General features: G+C 37.1%; 1 protein-coding gene across 1 annotated transcript in view; it reads left to right on the top strand.

Moving 5' to 3' along the window:
* The first annotated feature begins 2801 nt into the window (after positions 1-2801).
* Positions 2802-17476, top strand: part of LOC124257253 (protocadherin alpha-11-like) — a 56374-nt gene continuing 41699 nt past the window's right edge. Inside the window, exon 1 of the mRNA XM_046691266.1 lies at positions 2802-3053. The gene's annotated coding sequence lies outside the window, so the exon portion shown is untranslated. The remainder of the gene's footprint in view (positions 3054-17476) is intronic.

Raw genomic sequence — 17476 nt, 5'->3', positions numbered from 1 at the left:
AAAAACACTTCATAATATCTTTAATCACCCGACACAATCACGTCAGATAATGATGTATCCATTATACATTACAGATGACAGACAAATCAACAGGAAAAGCCAATGTGTCATGCATAATGATAAAGCGATCAGCAGACGTTTGTCTTAGCATATTTTTAATAGTGCACATTTTTTGTAGCAAATCAGACCTAAAGCCTATACTTTCTCAATAATCGGCTTCTGTTACTTCCTCCGGGGAAGAAAATCCATGCTACCCAAATCTGAATCCCCAGATTGACGAGAGACTTCCACATCTGATAAACATCATGTAGAAGTATGAGAGTAGTTCACAGACCTGTGAAAATCTTTTACATTAAACTCACATTTTGATGATCTCAAAATAGCTATCAAGTAATAAATTGCTGCTGTGGTATACTGTAGCAGATATGCCGGTGGTTGTCTGTGGACTGATACTATCTACCTGCCAGCCTTCAGTCAGACTTCATACATCAGCCCCAGGTAATTAGCTTCTTATCTGTACATTCTGCTATACACATCATCCCAAGAACGATACATAGATCACGACCCCGATACCAGTCTCTATTGGACATCTTTACGCTGCCCTATAATCTTTTCATTAGAGTTATCTCAAGGACCTGGTCATGCGTGACTTTAACTTATTCCCACAACAATGAAGTGATTGTTGGGACCCAATAACCATGGCAATGATGTCTGTAGCCTGGAGCATCATCTCCACATCTGGGACGGAGTTTGTATATAAAGGCTCTTGACCATTGGTAACTTCAATCCGTTATGAATCTCTTCAAGTCTGTGCAAATAAATAACAGATTATATTTTCCTGTATTGGTTGACTGGTTTCGGTCGGTATAGATTTTACCTGGTAGATGTATACTTCGCTTGGTGCCAGTCAGGTATTGATCGGTTCAGCGGAATGGTTCGATTGTAGCATGTGACGACGTAAATGTACTAGTCGACACGACCGAATCATTGTGACAGAACGTCGTCAATTGTCTCCAACATTGTCTTCGCTGTTATGGGAGGTAATTCATTCTTTGTTTTTGAAAAGATTTTGAGTTAGGTCAATTAGTTTCTCTGCCCTGACCTTTATGTGAAAGTGACATTAACAACACTTGTCAATCACTCTGCTGACCACCTGAATGGCCTAATGTGTAACAAGTTGGGGAAAGCATGATGGCCACTTGAGCAATCCCTGGATGCCTGCAGCTAATTCTGGTCAGAGATCAATATATAATTGTCTGTATCAATTAAAAAACTACTGTCATCAATAGAAGACATTAGGTCCGTTTAGGAGTCAAGTGGTAGTTTTAATTCATCTCAGACATTCAACCATTTAACATGTGATGGATCTCAGTGTGTTGGAACCTTTCTGTTGGAAGCAGAACACTGCCACACTTTGGTAAATGGTAATGGTGAGGAACCTGGTGAATGTCTTGTAATGGGATTGACTCTGGCAGTAGAATGGTTCAGGGGTAGAGTGGTCAGTTTCAGTAGTTTTATCATGACATTTCATATGATCTTGAATGAGTGAAAATTGGATGTCATGTAGTTATAATTACATCATGTCTTTCATATATTTTTTCAGGCCATACAAATTTTGGCACAAAATATGTATAATTACTATGAATGATTTATGTTGACCATTTAATGGCAGCTTCTTTGAACCTTTACTTCTTCAGAGTTTTTAAGAGACAAATATTAACATATTATTTTATTGGTTTAATATTGAATTCTCATTGGTCATGACATCTCTAAAACAAGTGAAAATGATTTGGCCCATAAAGTTCAGGTTTTAACATGATGTCAGTGTGGAATGACATTACACTTGAAACGTCACAGCTGAAGCTTGTTGCCGTCAATTGACAATTGTGGTCTTTCCAGGACAACAATCATGATCAGTACATTTTTTCCAAAAAGATTAAGAAATATTGTGAAATAAAACATGCGCCTGATACTGATGTTACAAAACTTGTGTGAGAATTCATGTACCGGTATTACAGTCTCTCTCTCGTTGGAGAAATTCAAGACGCTCATTTCAGTAAAAACAGTATGACACACATACTTTACAATAAAATTATTATAATCACATAGAAATGTGACCTAGCAATAACTATGGTCCTTTGTTCACACAGTTGGAATTTCCAGAAAAATGTTTTATCTAAAATTGATCAGGGCTTTAAGATTGTCAAATAAATCCTCAATTTCAGTTTTAAAAAAGAGATTAAACAACACAAAAAAGATAGGAGGTATTAAACAGGACCTGTACAACCCAAATGTCACAATCCTCCCAATCTGTTTGATCCCGGAGATATATCAGTGATATTCTGTTCCTGGTTTCCGTGTGAACATAGTGTGTTTACAGTTTGACGAAGTCTTTGCGTCATCTATTAGATGTTGTTGATATCCAGCTGTCACAAAGACAAACCAGGATGTTGTGAAAGAGAATATCCCTTCATCACTTTCAGATCAGTTAATGTATCCAGCACACCTTGAAATATATGTTATACACAGCGATATACGCTGTCTTAACCTCAAAGCCAAACCCTCTGTACCCTACTTTTTTATGATATTAATTATAGCTCTATGCTTTTAATATTATGATTTTATGTCAAAGCCTGTATTTCATTGAAACAGTTCCGGTAGATTGTTAAAAGATGAAAGGTCCGTGTGTAATGAAAAGCCTAATGTGCGATGTGTAGAAAGGTAGGGCCATCTGAACAAGTACGTTTATAGCAGCCCATGCATGGATGGTTGGATTGATAGCAGGTTTTGTCATAAAACGTGAGATGTAGCAAAACTGGTTAATGTCATCCATTTAAGTATTGATAGTGGTTAATTTAGCACATTTGCGGAAATGTTTGTGGGGTCGGGTATTTTGTTTTCAATAGGGTTTGTGTGGGAGACCTTGGTCACATAAGGTCGATAAGTTTATGAATCTGTTAAGGACAGATGGAGAATATGTTGTGATCTGAGAGTGTATCGGAGTCAGGTCCTCCTTGTCTGCAGCAGGTTGAAGCATGAAACCCAGCTGACAGGTAGGATGATGTAGATTACATGTACATTTCATACATACAGATGTCCATATCACACTGGAGGTCCAGCCACATCACTTGCTTATTGTGTCCCAGCTTAGCAGGTCAATGCTTGTAATGTCAGTCACAGGATTGTCTAGTCCAGACTTAATCATTTACAGACCATTGTTATATAAAGGCGACAATTTATGGATGTCAACTTCTTTATTTTGAGTGTCCATTCACATTTCAGCGTCCATTCAAAGAAAAGAAGTTGACATCTATTAATTCATCACCTTTATGTGTATCACTTCTAAATGTCGTTCAAAGACTTGTTGTTATATATTATGTATAAAATATCTGAATTATTGACAAGTATGGTGTTAAACAACCAACAGCATGTGGTGATGACAAGTGTTTATATCTAGCATATCCAGTGAATCAAACAAGTGGCTTCTTGAGATATACATTCCGGAGTCCCATCTGTCCCGTAATGTCTGTGTAGATAATGTCTGTGTATATATGGCTTCAGAATCACAGACACAATGCAGTGTATGATCTACATGGAGAAGACAAACAGTCAGTTTTCATCACTACTTTGCCTGTTCTGAAAATGAGATCTGCTTCTACGTATTTCAGATTTTGTCCTCACACTTTATACTGTAGTCTGAGGCTGTCTAACACTGTGACGGGGAAAGGATTCATCTACCACTGTCACTGGTATCAGTTTTAAATTTGTTACTAGTGTCAGTTTTACATTTAATTTGTAAAAAGAATTGCTCTGACTGTCACTTGAGGAAGTGAGGTCATCTCCTGTGGTTACTACTGCTGTTCCTCCCCATTAATCAGACCATTGACTACTGTTAACCTGTATTGATCACGAGATGCACCTGTCCGGTCACATGTAGATTTCCACTTGTTAATTACTCTGAAGGAGCTGTATATTCTTGTCAATGTCACTCACCAGAATGTCCATTCCACCTGAACAGATGCAGGTGTACTTCATAGGTTATTTATGGCTGTCTGTGTCAACAAATAATAGCTGTCCTTAGACAGCAGCCTGTTAAGGACAATAGCCTTCGTCACTGTACAGATATTGGAAATATGTACTTTCATGAAAATGGGGGCATTTATACACGTTCGTACAGAATGATGATCCAGGTTTTTCATAATATGAAACTGGGCCTAGATGTTTGAAGCTTTCTTAGAGCTAAGATAGTCGTAAATTAATGTTAATGTATGGCATTTACGATCATCTTAACACTTATGAGGAGAGCTTTCGTAAAGCTAGGTCTTAAGTTTTCAGAAAAAAATGTGCAGCATCATATTCAGTTTATTAAACATATGTTGACTCAGTTACGAGGAAGTTTTGGTTGAATTACTAGACCCATGTTATGAGTGACACCCTTCTCCTTTAAAGCAAGTTAAAGTTGCGGATACTCTATATGTTTGTTAATATGTGTGCTTGAGTGGTATTGCTTTGGGTGAAATATCAAAACAATTTGAATTTGTGTACTCCAAAAGCCCTTGATTAAAAACTTAAGTTTTTCAGTTCACTATAATGAATGGATGCTCATGAAGAATATAGCAGTTTCATCATCAAACTTATTTGATTCATGGGGATTTTTCTGTGTTCACTCGTGCATACATTACTTCGTTTACTACCTCATTAAGCAATCACAGCCTATCGTTTGTTGTGTAGAATGTTACAACATCTCCACACTGGGATTTCACTCTCACAGTTACATCGCATGCTTCACTGACATCGGAGGATTGTATTTCAGTTTTCAAGAACAAACAGAAATATATCCATAACGTGCCTACAAAGGAAACCAGTCCATTAAAGCAGTGTAACAGTTTCTCTTTGTCTCAGGGCTTTGTATATCAGCCAATCGCCATAAACATGCCACATCAAGCTACACACTCCATCGCTCCACCCGTTCCAAACATCATCTTCCATGCTATAATAACGTCTCCTTTAAAAGCAACCTAATTTACTATTTACAAAAAGCCCAACTGGGCATGTTTATGTTGATGGCTGCATTGTTTAAGTACCACCTTCATAGAAAAGCCATGTTACCTAATATCGACACAGCCATGTGAAACAGGGAAGCAAGACCCTGACTTCTAGAAGGTAAAATGTCAATTATGTTATAATGAAAGCAGCAACTGAAAAGCTGGTATTGTTTAAATCTTTGAGTAGGGAGAGTTGTAGCAACCACAAACTGAAACATAACTCTATAATCAATTATTGAAGTTGGTCGACTTTTCGAGAACAAATTCTTTTCATCATCCTGTGACATGGTTGACGCCTAGTTGGTGCTGTTCCAACCCACAAGTTCAGTATTTTCAATTCTTGGCATGTATATTGATTGGGGGAACTGCTTGCTACATTGTGAAGGCCATGTGTATTATGCGGCAAATTATAATAGCTCCAGGCACAGAGAAGGTCCAGGTTAGCAATTAAGCGTAATGAAGCAAGATGTAAAAAGGAAAGATATGGTTGCATACTGATGAGCGTGGGGAAGATGTGAGTGTTTAATCAAGCATGATCTATTAAACAGCAATGACAGGAACATGGTTAATATTCTTTGACAAACATTTGTAGATGTTGTACTTAAATAATAGTGGGTATTTGTAACCGCGCCTATATCCATGCATTCAATGCTCGCTCAAGGCGCTACAGCACACATATTATTACCCCGGATAACCCAAGCTGCCTGTTAGGCGCTAGAAGGTTATAGTAACATGACTTATCCCACCGGGTACCCGTTTTCCTGCTGGGTGAAAAATGTTGATCAAACTCACTTGCCTAAGGTGAGACCACATGTGTCACATGTGCTTCGTTGTGGGGCAGGACTGAAGTCCTAGAAACTCTCAGGAGCCAAGCTGCCAAGCACGGTCACCCATCCAAGGACTCTCCGAGCTTGACGGTGCTTAACTTCACCGATTTGTGACCTGAGCTTTGAGCACAGGACCACGCGCCACTTATTGTAAATATTCATATATGTATTGATGGGTACAATGTGTAAAGCCCATTTCTGGTGTCCCCTGCCGTGATATGGCTGGAATATTGCTAAAAGCAACATCAAGCTAAACTCACTCACATATTTATTGTTGTCTTTATGATACAATTGTTTATTGGTGTACTCTTGACCAATCATGTTGTATATTTCACACTGTACAAGCTATATGTTTATAAAATGTGTTAAACTGTTGAAAATATGTGGTATGTACTAACCAATAAAAAAAGTAACATTATGTTGAAGTTTATGATCAATAATTACTAATGAGTGTGAAGAATACTGTTTCACTAGCCTAGGTTTCATTATATTTAGGTTTGAAAATGTTTAAGTGTGACCTGTGGAATTACTTCATGGTGGCCTGAATGATGATGTTACAAGGTTTATCAGTTTGACTAAAAACACATTGTAATCCATATCAGACAGAAATATGTGAGGTGCAAAGCTAAGTTAATAGAAAATTCTTTTTCCAATAAATGAGATGTTTATGTACTTCTAGTTCTAATTACTCTTTAGGGACTCCAGTGACTTCTCAGTTCATTCTCCTCATGCCTCACAGATCAGTGGCTTGTCATGGACGGCATTGATTGTCTATGAAAATATAGATAATTACCCATTACAGTTAACAACTTGAGACAGGGAAGGTTTGTAAGGTGAAGTGCTATTGATCATGGAGCTGGAGTATGAATGCAAGTAATTAGTTAATTATGACAATTTTAATATTTAGACAAGTACTCAACTCTGAGTCTCCAGACATGAATACCCAAATATATGTGTGTATGGTTACCTATATTGATATTTGTAAGTTGCATGTGAAGCAGTCCTGGCAGATCTGTGCTTGTGATGAAGGTGAGAATTGCAGGTCAGCCCCCCTCCCTGATTGTCAGTAAAGTCAGGCATCCATATACTGTCTACAATTTATTTGTTCCTTTATCTAAAACTTGGCCACTTCAGACTTGACTACTGAAGGTCAACTTTAATTTGTACAATTATAAATGCCACTCAAACAGATACCACTAATTGTACTTATAAACATTGTTCATTATTTATGTAAAAATATTGAAATATGATAACTGATTACATGTTAACATTAAAGTGAGTTGCCAGGTTTCCAATAATGACAAGATTGTAACAGACTTGGGTTACAGAGGGTGAGACATTCATGAACACTCTACCTGGTCTCCAACTGGTACATATGGAGAAGTCCTCAAGGAACTTTTACTTACCCTGAAGACAGTTGGTGTAAGGTAGATTACACCTGTCAAAGTGATTTATTCAGAAGAGGATGGGACTTTTAAGCTATGTAATGAAATCAGATTTAATATTGTCTTTCCCCTCATGCTATCTTCACCGTGACTACAACCTCCAGAATGGCAGCAATTACAGTACTGGTGGCCTCCTGACACTGCAACTCCTTCTGCAAACGTTCGTCTTATCTGGGACACTTACGCCAAGCACTCATTACACAACACAGATATTCCGGATGTGATGCTAGCCAACACAGATGTCTGTGTATTTATTAGCCTTGTATTGCACACCCAGGCCATGATGAGTGGGTATCCTGTATCTCAAGATATCTGCCATAGCCACCTGTAGCCAGTCTCAATATGTGTAGCTCGCTGCATCAAGGGAATTTATAGTCAAACACTTACATGCATACTTAAATCTCAAAACAAAATTACACAAATTGAATAAATAGTGTAAGTTCTACTAAAATGTCTTTATTACTGGGGTAAAATATACAATGTGCTGAAACCTTTAGCAGATGTCTGTTAAGATGTTACAGAAGTTTCAATATCATCAGCCAAATATTCCAGATGTGTCAGTATTCCTTTTCTTTAAGCTGTTGGTCATGAAGAAGATTCCTGAAGGTACTCAAATGGTTTCGGGAACAAAATGAAATAATTTGTTGCAAACTTTTTTTCTGGACACTTTGCATTTGAATGCAAATTTTCAAATGTTTCTTAAGTCTCAATAGTGGTATGAAATTGTGAATTTTTTTATCCATTTCTCCTATCAGTCAATGTTCAAAGGATTGCACATCACTGGAAAATATGACATGTGAAATATCTTTTGCCAAAGCTGCCTGAAACATGAATATTGATAAATTCCTTCTGCAGTTGTCCACATTGTTGGGAGAGTGAAGTCAACATTGTTACAATCCCAGTACATGACACTGACGTGCATCATACAAAGCTGTGCCACGATACATGCTCACAGAGTCCCGAGATATTGCAGCAATGATATGATCAATTGAATCTAAGCCATGGACAACTCAAGTCTTGCGATGATGTGCTGCATGGAATAACAGAAATAGTTTCGTGTGCCATGTGCTAACATACATGAATTGACTCCCATTTGATAGTCTTGGCTACATTTGACTGTATCTTGACTATATCGTGCCTATATCTTGACTATATCGTGCCTATATTTTGAATATATCTTGACTTTATCGAGACAATCTTGTCTGTATTGATGATGTCTTCTCTTACTCAGTCAGTGTATTCATTTTGATGGGAGGGTCATATGTGTTTCAGGACATTCAATATTGCAAATTTAGGGGTTTTTTCGATTAATTAATTTCTGTTTTTAATTACCGGTAACTGGTAATGATCATGAATTAACAACAAGACAGTCTACACATGGATTTCAGGAAGTATGTTTTAGATATATGGGTGAAATAAATTTAAGGAAATTTATATCTGCTACAAATATTTATCAGCCTAACTGTATATAGTTATCAATGGCATAGTTGATAGATTGAGTGAACCAGCTAATGTCAATTATTGAGTTTTCAATTGATATGTTTCATAGACATATTAATATTTTAAGTCACATTTAGTGACTGATGCCTCATGGATCAAGGAGTGAAATTTTTAAATAAAGTGGACATAGTGGTGTGATAACAATACAGTGTTACGACAATGTTACAACAACTTAAATCTCTCAACTTTCCTGTTAGGTGCTGCCATTAAGTTGGCATGAAGCACATCACCTTCATACTGTGATAGTATGGTATGCCAGTAGAGGTTGAAGTATTGTTCCCAGTAGTCACACCTTACTCTGGTAGTCTCTGAAGCAGTGCCAGGTCACAGCCAGGTATCATATCGCAGTGTGTAAAGGTACGTGGTGTTACCTGAGATAAAGTTATCACTGAGGTGCATCCACCATGCAGAGAATAAAGGCAGTTCTTACGTGTAATCCACTCATCACAGTCCATTTCTCACACCTTCTGCTTCATCTGACGCAGAAACTGATCCCATGTCTATACTATCAGGGTATTCAGACAGTTCACTGGGGGTTTTAAAGGGGTCGTAAGGAGATATTGAGTGTACAGGGATATCTTGGTTTCAGCTCAGGCCTAAACAGCTGTTTTCACAGTAGGGGTAATTGCAGTTAGAAACTTTATCTAGTTGATTAGTCCACAGGTGGGTCTCCGTGGCGTACAGCAAGGATGTTGTCTACCTCCTATGCTTTTAACTCACATTTTAATTTATACCTGTCATGGGCTTGATTAGTGGGTGCTAGTAAATGACACAGACAATTTAAAGATTAAATTTAAATTCTTGGGGTTCCATGTTTGAATCGGTGGAGCTACACTTACATGCAATAGACCACATAATGCCACCCCAGTTTTTTAACAGTCTCTGTTGTTACTGTCCACCAAATATCCATGTTCATAGTATCTGTTGTCACTTGTTGATTATATAGATTAACTTACCTTGCAAAAATGGAACGTTCAGGGCCCCTATTTTCACAGAATTTAGTGAGTAAGAAATGCACATGTCTTTTCTAAGGTTACCAGTTATAAAATCACATCAACAAAACATGTAGAAAAAAGAAGATGGCAACAAATAAGACACTTGCGTCATAACCGGTATTATATACCGATCCTATTTCAGCAATACAGAATGATAGTATGTCTATAAGTTCAAAAAATATTGACACTTGGCATATTTCAGTAGATATTAAGAACATGAAAGATTCAGTGTATATGATATTGATCGATATCTGTGATGAGCATCACATGGCTACTAGATCCTTAACGTCCAATAACATGACATTATTTCTAAAGGCTGTTCCCAGACTGTCACAGAAGCATCATCACCCAGAGTTACATCCTATGATGACTATAGATTTTATAGGATCATTCCAACATTTTTATGATGTACACATGCATGATTTATTAATTGATTCCTGATCGACATCGTCGTCCACTGGGAACATCAACTGTTGTCTTGTCATTACTTCCGACAACTCCCATCCGAAACAAGCCATGCTTTCATCTTTCACTTTAACATCAGGCGTGATTATTGCTGCAAAAACCTCCATTCACGTTCCTATTTACCCTTCCCCTGGTACAATAATTGAGTATTTGCATACCATTCCAGCTGGAAGGGACTTAGTGTGTGTCATACACAGGTTCATACCATGTTGTAGCAATATTATTTACCATAGCACGTTCATTGCATTTGTTCTATTTCAGTGACAATGTATGATCATGTCAGCAAATACATGGGCTTCATCACTTAAGGCTTCCTTAGTTACGTGCATGCTGTCACTGACTCGTACATTTCAGTCTGAAATGTTGGTTTAGAGAATACTAATAGAGTTATTAACTGCAATAACACAGCAGCTATCTGGTTAAGCAGTTTCTACCTCTAACTGGCATGTTCTCTTCAACAAGTATATATTGATAGTTGTTGCTGTCAGTTTCATGAAAACTGCTATTGACGACTGTCAATATCTCAACAATGGATGAAGGCTTATGGTCCATACAGCCTTTATCTGTTTTCCATGTCACCCCACTCACACTTCACTGAAAAGAAGAAGCCGTGTCTATAGCGGGTTCAGGTAATGAAACCACTCACTGAGTGAGAGTGTCGGCTACTACAAGGTCTGGTGCTTGGATCAGATGATATGTACAATACGGCAAGTTGAAAAAGTGCATGTTCATTGCAGGCTTATACTGGACTGGGTGGCGAGACTTGTCGCTTCCTGTACACACTGAATGTACCAGGCCTATTAAGTAGGACTTTATTAGACTTTGGAGAAACCCATTCATTCATATTACTGATGGTGCTCCAACGGATTAAGGTGAGTTAGTTATTCCGCTGTTCAATGCACATAAACAATGCTTAATTGACATGACAGAAAAATACATGAAAGTAAGATAATTCTGTCTTTGTGTTTATGTTATTGAAATATTGCTGTTCTGAATCAAAGCTTCAACCTGCATATCAGGAAATACATTTCTGTAACTTCAAGAGGTAATGATATTAACGTCTTAGGCTGGGCAGGAAACAATATTGAATATCATCTCAATATGAAATGTCCATTGATTGTATATTAAGGAAAGCTATAACTCTTACAGTATTACAAAGGGAATAGTGTGGGGCTAACTGCAATACAACCTTTAAGTGACTGTTATGAATGAGGTTGCTTAAGAAATGGGTTCTCATTTATGCACAAAAGAAAAAAGGTTTTAACAGGATTACAGAAAATATCAGGTCTATTTGTGCTTTTACTGAACACATACAATACAGATATCAATTATATGTGTAGAGGAAAAACAAGGAAAATTAATAAATATATAATAGATGTTGAATATTATTTTAAATCAAACATAAAGTAAACTGATGTTGGGACCTCAAAATGACTGCCAGGAATGTCTTTCATATGACAAAAAGAGAAAAATGAATCTTAAATGATTCACAAGTTATTGTAGAAATGCCTTATTGGAATGAGATTGTTATAAATGCTCTTGAAGATTTCCAATCAAACAGAGGCAAAAAATTCCTAATACATTTCCATTACAAATATTTCTTGTGTCCTTATTTTCGATTGTTGTCAGTTGATGTCAGACTGTTATGTGTGTTACAAATAGAGTGTTTGTTCTGATATTGATTGCTATTGATGACAATGTTACACAGTGCTGTCTATCATCTCCCTCCTCTGACCGGGCAGGTTGACAGTAGCAATGTACAATACAGGTAATGACAGGTGTGATCTGGAACAGCAGCAATATACACTTCACATATCCTTTGATGTAGTATAGCAATCCATTGTTTAATATGGGTTGCTTCCTGTAATTATGTACTTTGTTGTTGATTCCTAGTTCTCCCCATCTATAAACATTAGGTGCTTCCTATAAACATTTGATGAAGATGTAATCATGAAATCACAGCTAATTGAAAAGTGGAATTGATCTACTTTGATAGCATTATCATTTACATGTGATCACTGTTGATGATCTTATGTTAGACATGTGTGTAAGCCATGCCAGGTTCCCGCACAGAGAACCACGTGCACACCAGCTGAACTGTCGTTAACCAAGAGGTTATCAGTAATAAAAGTGTTGCATTTCTATACACAGCATCAGTATATCATGGTTTTATATTCTCATGCTGTGTACATCAACGAAATAAAGGCTTCCTAAATTTATTGATTCAAAGAATGGTCTTGCTCGGATGATGGGAAAAAACACTTTAGATTAATTGTTTTTTGTTAAAAAAAATAAATTTTATACAATCCAGTGTTTGTCTCCTCAACTGAGTCACTATATGCTATTTACTTGCAGTGTAACTTGCAGTCTTAAGAATTCTAACAGACTACATGCGCAACTTTGTTATCGTCAAAATGATTGCATTCCCCAGAATAATATAAAGTGGTTACCCTGAGAGTGTACTCATGCTGTGTTTTTATTGTAATGTATTACCAGGAGAAATCTGAACTCAAAGTGCAGCATTTTTCTCTTGCTTGATAAAGTTGGATGCAAACTCTTTCATGTGAGGATAATTAAAGATGCACTGGAACTTGCCCATTAACAAAAACATATGTGCTGTATCTGCTCAACCAACTTACTGATGATATTTCAGACACTGAAACTGTAACATACGTTGTAAACTAACATGAAGGTGGAGCCCCTGAAGGAAAGAAGCAAGTCTTGCAAGGTTTAGATCTACATATCATTATTATGATATCACACTGTTCATCATGGGTATGATGTCACAGTCAGAGATAGAAAGGGATGAAATTTCTAGATCACTGTGACCCTCCAAAAAACTGAACTGCGCTCCATCAGTTGTATTTTCAGCATCTATTGCCTCCCATATTTTGAATACTGTACTATCTAGAGTGCTACATTTTGTAACTTAGAATTATACATCATTATTTCAAAATGCCAAGACTATCATCAAATCATGTGTTTCACTCAGAGACTATTTTGGACCTTGTCACCTCTTACTGGCAGAATTATACATCTTCCTGGATGAGTGAGTGAGTTTAGTTTTACACCGTTTTTAGCAATATTCCAGCAATATCACGGCGGGGAACACCAGAAATGGGCTTCACACTAGGCACCCGCTACCATGTGGGTAATCTGAATCCAGGTCTTCGTATTGTGACGAGTGAACGCTTTGACCACTAGGCTACCCCTCTTCTTGGATGATTTCTATATAGTCATCATTCTGGAACCCCCTTGGAAGATCTGTTTACATATTTGTGATGCAGGAATGGTGGCACCCTTGACTGTGTTGCTGGGCTCAAACATGTCTTGTTTAAAAATATTGAAATTTTAACAGTTTCTTGAAGTCATAAAAAATGTAAAAACAAACAAAGGAAATCTATCTACCGGTGTTTAAATAAAGAGACATGTCATCATAGGATTGATACCTCTTAAGATATGTTTAAATCTGATTTATATATTCTGAGGTTTTCCAGATGTATGTGGTATGGTGAGAAGTATAACATTCATTGATTATACCCCATTTGACTTAATATGAATCTTAAATCAAGGTTGAATATTGATTATGGTTCTGCTGTGGGAGCAATGATGGCAACTGATCAAACCAGGACAGGTTGTATATCCTGTTTGAATCCTCCACAAGTACATTATAACAATCATGTTCACTATTCATGTGTAATGCTTGATTTGTGCCATGGCATATATTTCCTACAGCCGAGGTATTGATATGCTATTGACAACCCTTACACACACTCAGAGCTCCATATAACATCCCTCTGACAGTAGAGGCACACCCAGTTTTCTGTATGGCTGTCGACTATGGTAAAGTGTATAAGACATAATCGTCATGTTTACTTACAAATTATGAGGCAGTGTGTATACATACTGAAGTTAAACCCAGTATTTGCAGAAATCAGTTCTACTTTTTTAGTAGCATGAACTTTATGGATCAAATTACATTTCATCGGGTGAATTGAATAAGATCTGTTTGAATTATGTCCTTTAGACTTGGTACAGAATTATATGTGATTAATGAGAGCTGAATCTGCCCTTGTATCAGGTTTCAGCACTGCCAGCTTGAGTTTAAGTTAGCTGGTTGACCAAACTTTTACAGTCCATGGACCTCTATCATATATGTAATGATATCAACATGTTAGTTGGACTGACTGACTGACTGAATTTGGTTTTACGACGCTTTTAGCAATATTCCAGCAACATCACAGGCTTCACAAATTGTACCCATGTGGGGATGTTAGTTGGAAGCTTTAGATCATCATATATGTAAGCCCTGAAGGATGCTGACTCTATTCAAGAAACAATTGAGCATTTATTGCTTTACGATGATGATAATTATGCCTAAATAATTTGTTGGAATTTAGGATGTAAATCAGTATGAGTATTGCACAGACATCCAGGTGTCAACAATAGGTTTCTCACCATGGGGCAAGTTGACCTGCACCTACTGTTTGATATGCTTGAATTAATTCTATGGTAATTTTTAGGTTCATAAATTGACAGGAAAAAGTGTTCTGTTTTGGTTTGGTTGCTTGTTGTTTAATTTTTCAAGAGTTTCTATAGATATGAATTTCTTAGTCAAGGTATGTCAGAGTTTTACACATTAATTAAAACATAGACATTTACTGTACATATACCAAGAAATTTGGGTCCAGCAAATGACACTGAGTTTGCAATGAAGTGTTTAAGCACAAAATCTGAGAATACAGCATGTTTAGGCGCTCACTGTAGTGATCGATAGTGAAATCATAACTCAATAGAATGTCCATATCAGAGGATTGACAGATGAGTAGAGCAGGTGCCCCTTCCCTGACCACTGTCCACACAGCAAACACTGGCAGAGACATAATCAATTCCCTGACTTGGACTGATGTGTCTGATTGACATGTTATGTACATGTTATGTCAGTCAACAAGTCAGCTGGTAAATCCTTTAATCATTTCCTTATGACTGCTGATTTCATGTGTATATAAGCTAATTTACATGACTCACACCACTGATGGCAACTATTAAACTATGTGATTATCGTCTGTTAGACACCACTGTTTGAAAGTTCATAGGACATTCATGACCTGGAAAGTTTAGCATGGACACAAGCAGCTTGATGATATGTTTATCTATTTTCTGATCTAATATATTGCTTTAGCCTTAACTTACTTTCCTCTATAGTAAAGGAAATAGTCAGTTTTCCTCAGTGAAACTTAACCATGGTCTTGTCAATATCTGTCTGTCACATGTCAATATCAGGTCATTGACAGGTGAATAAAACAGGTGCCCTTGCCAGCCCATTGTTCATCAGACCTCAGACAGCATTTATTTGTGTAATTTGAATCAAATTTCACTTTGTGATGGATTACAAATATTTATCCAGTGTTCATTATATGGGCATTATAAACAGTAGGTGGCTCTATCCTGATCAGGACCGGCCACAAACCTAACCAACAAACCGGTAAAGAGTTTGTTGACTGCATTTGATCTTGAAGAATTAGTCTCCCAGTATGACTATGATGTGTTTTGTAAAATATGAAAATGACAAATTGATTGTCAATTAGAAGACCTTCATTATGAGTTTTAACGGTTTATGTATCCTTCCCATCTTCCCGTCAAGCTACTGTGACTTGTATGATGATGATGATGATGATTTGGAGATTTAACATACGCTTTTTGACACAATGCATATTTCGCACATGGGCCCGCCAGGCCATTTAGTGTTTGATCGAAAGAGGGGTGATTTCAGTTCTACATAAGCTATAAATTATTCAGTTGGTTTACAAATTGGCAGAACCTGGAAAGTGAAAAGAAATGTTAAGCACCGTTATTCTTCTAACTGCAGACTAAACCTCTAACTCTAGAGTGCATACAAACTGACAACACAAGCTTCAGGAACACTCCATACATGGCAACATATTCACAGAACAGTTTAGAACCTAAATTAATGTCAAATGGGTCTATATTTCTATTTTATTCCATACTCCTGACCTGGAATTTTTCGCACATAATGTGTAAATCAAAAACTACAACAAATTGTTATTAGTGTCAGTTTTGTGTCAATGACATACCAATAGCATGTTTTATTGTATAATGTATACTTTAGAGATGGCCTTAACCTTATTTAAAGGCCATTTTAGTGTTAAAACTAATTCTGTTTTAATGAATTAATTAATCAGTTAAATCTAAATGAAATGTCAGTGTCTCTCAGAACATGGTGAAATTACCTAGTGATACATATGGAAGTTGGTCAAGAGTCTGTGTGGGTGGTAACGGTGGACTATGTAACGAGGTACGTACCAGATATGCAGTAAGTATAGTCATTAACTAATTTAGGGAACCCACCATAAAGAAAGTTGTAAATAAACGTTTCACAACCATGCTGTGTAACATCCAACACTATGATTATTGTCAATGTCTCTTTAGGACTTGTTAGTTTATCAATGAAAGTTCCAATATCAGGTGAAGGTAATCAGACAAGTGAGACTCACACGGAGCTCCCTTCCTTTGAAGGCTTTCTTCTTGCCACCAAACACGTGGACAATGAAATGGGATTTCCAGCTTATCTTTAGCAGACTATTGAAGTAGAACGCTTTTTATCTGGAGTTCTCTCTTGCTGAGCTGATCCACTTGAAGGTTCTAAAGAAAAAGTGTATTTTAAAAAACCTTTTCAGAAAGTAGGATACTTCTACTCCCATAATGCATCTGTCTGGTCAAGAGGGACATGATGATCTGCTAACAATGTAAAAGGTTCATTCTTTGACTTTCAGTAAAGACGTCCATATCGTCAGAAGTTATTGGTGTTGTGCCTGTTTTCATTGTATTTCAGGACAAACATTGAACACTGACATTTTGTGCTGACCACTCGATCCCTGGCGCGGGTGTAAGGGGACTGTTTGAATACAACCCTCTTTCACAAGTGACCCTCTGTTAATGGGGGCCTGAGGGACCCCTCCTTCAATTGCATTGGCATTTCGCTTTTAAAAGCATTCCTCTTGTACTTTTAAAACCTTTTAAGTATTCATAATGTAAGGATTGAGATTAGCAATGAATTGAAGAGTGTGAAGGGGATGACAATTATGCAGGATGTATATTTCAGCGGCTCCAATAATCATTTTGATCAACACTCTTATCACATGTCCATCTTTGAAATTGACATCTCTGTTTTGAAATAG

The sequence above is a fragment of the Haliotis rubra genome, unplaced genomic scaffold, assembly GCF_003918875.1.
Source record: "Haliotis rubra isolate DU_JTF1 unplaced genomic scaffold, ASM391887v1 Scf654, whole genome shotgun sequence".
Classification (NCBI taxonomy): domain Eukaryota; kingdom Metazoa; phylum Mollusca; class Gastropoda; order Lepetellida; family Haliotidae; genus Haliotis; species Haliotis rubra.
This window is presented reverse-complemented; position numbering and strand designations above follow the sequence as displayed.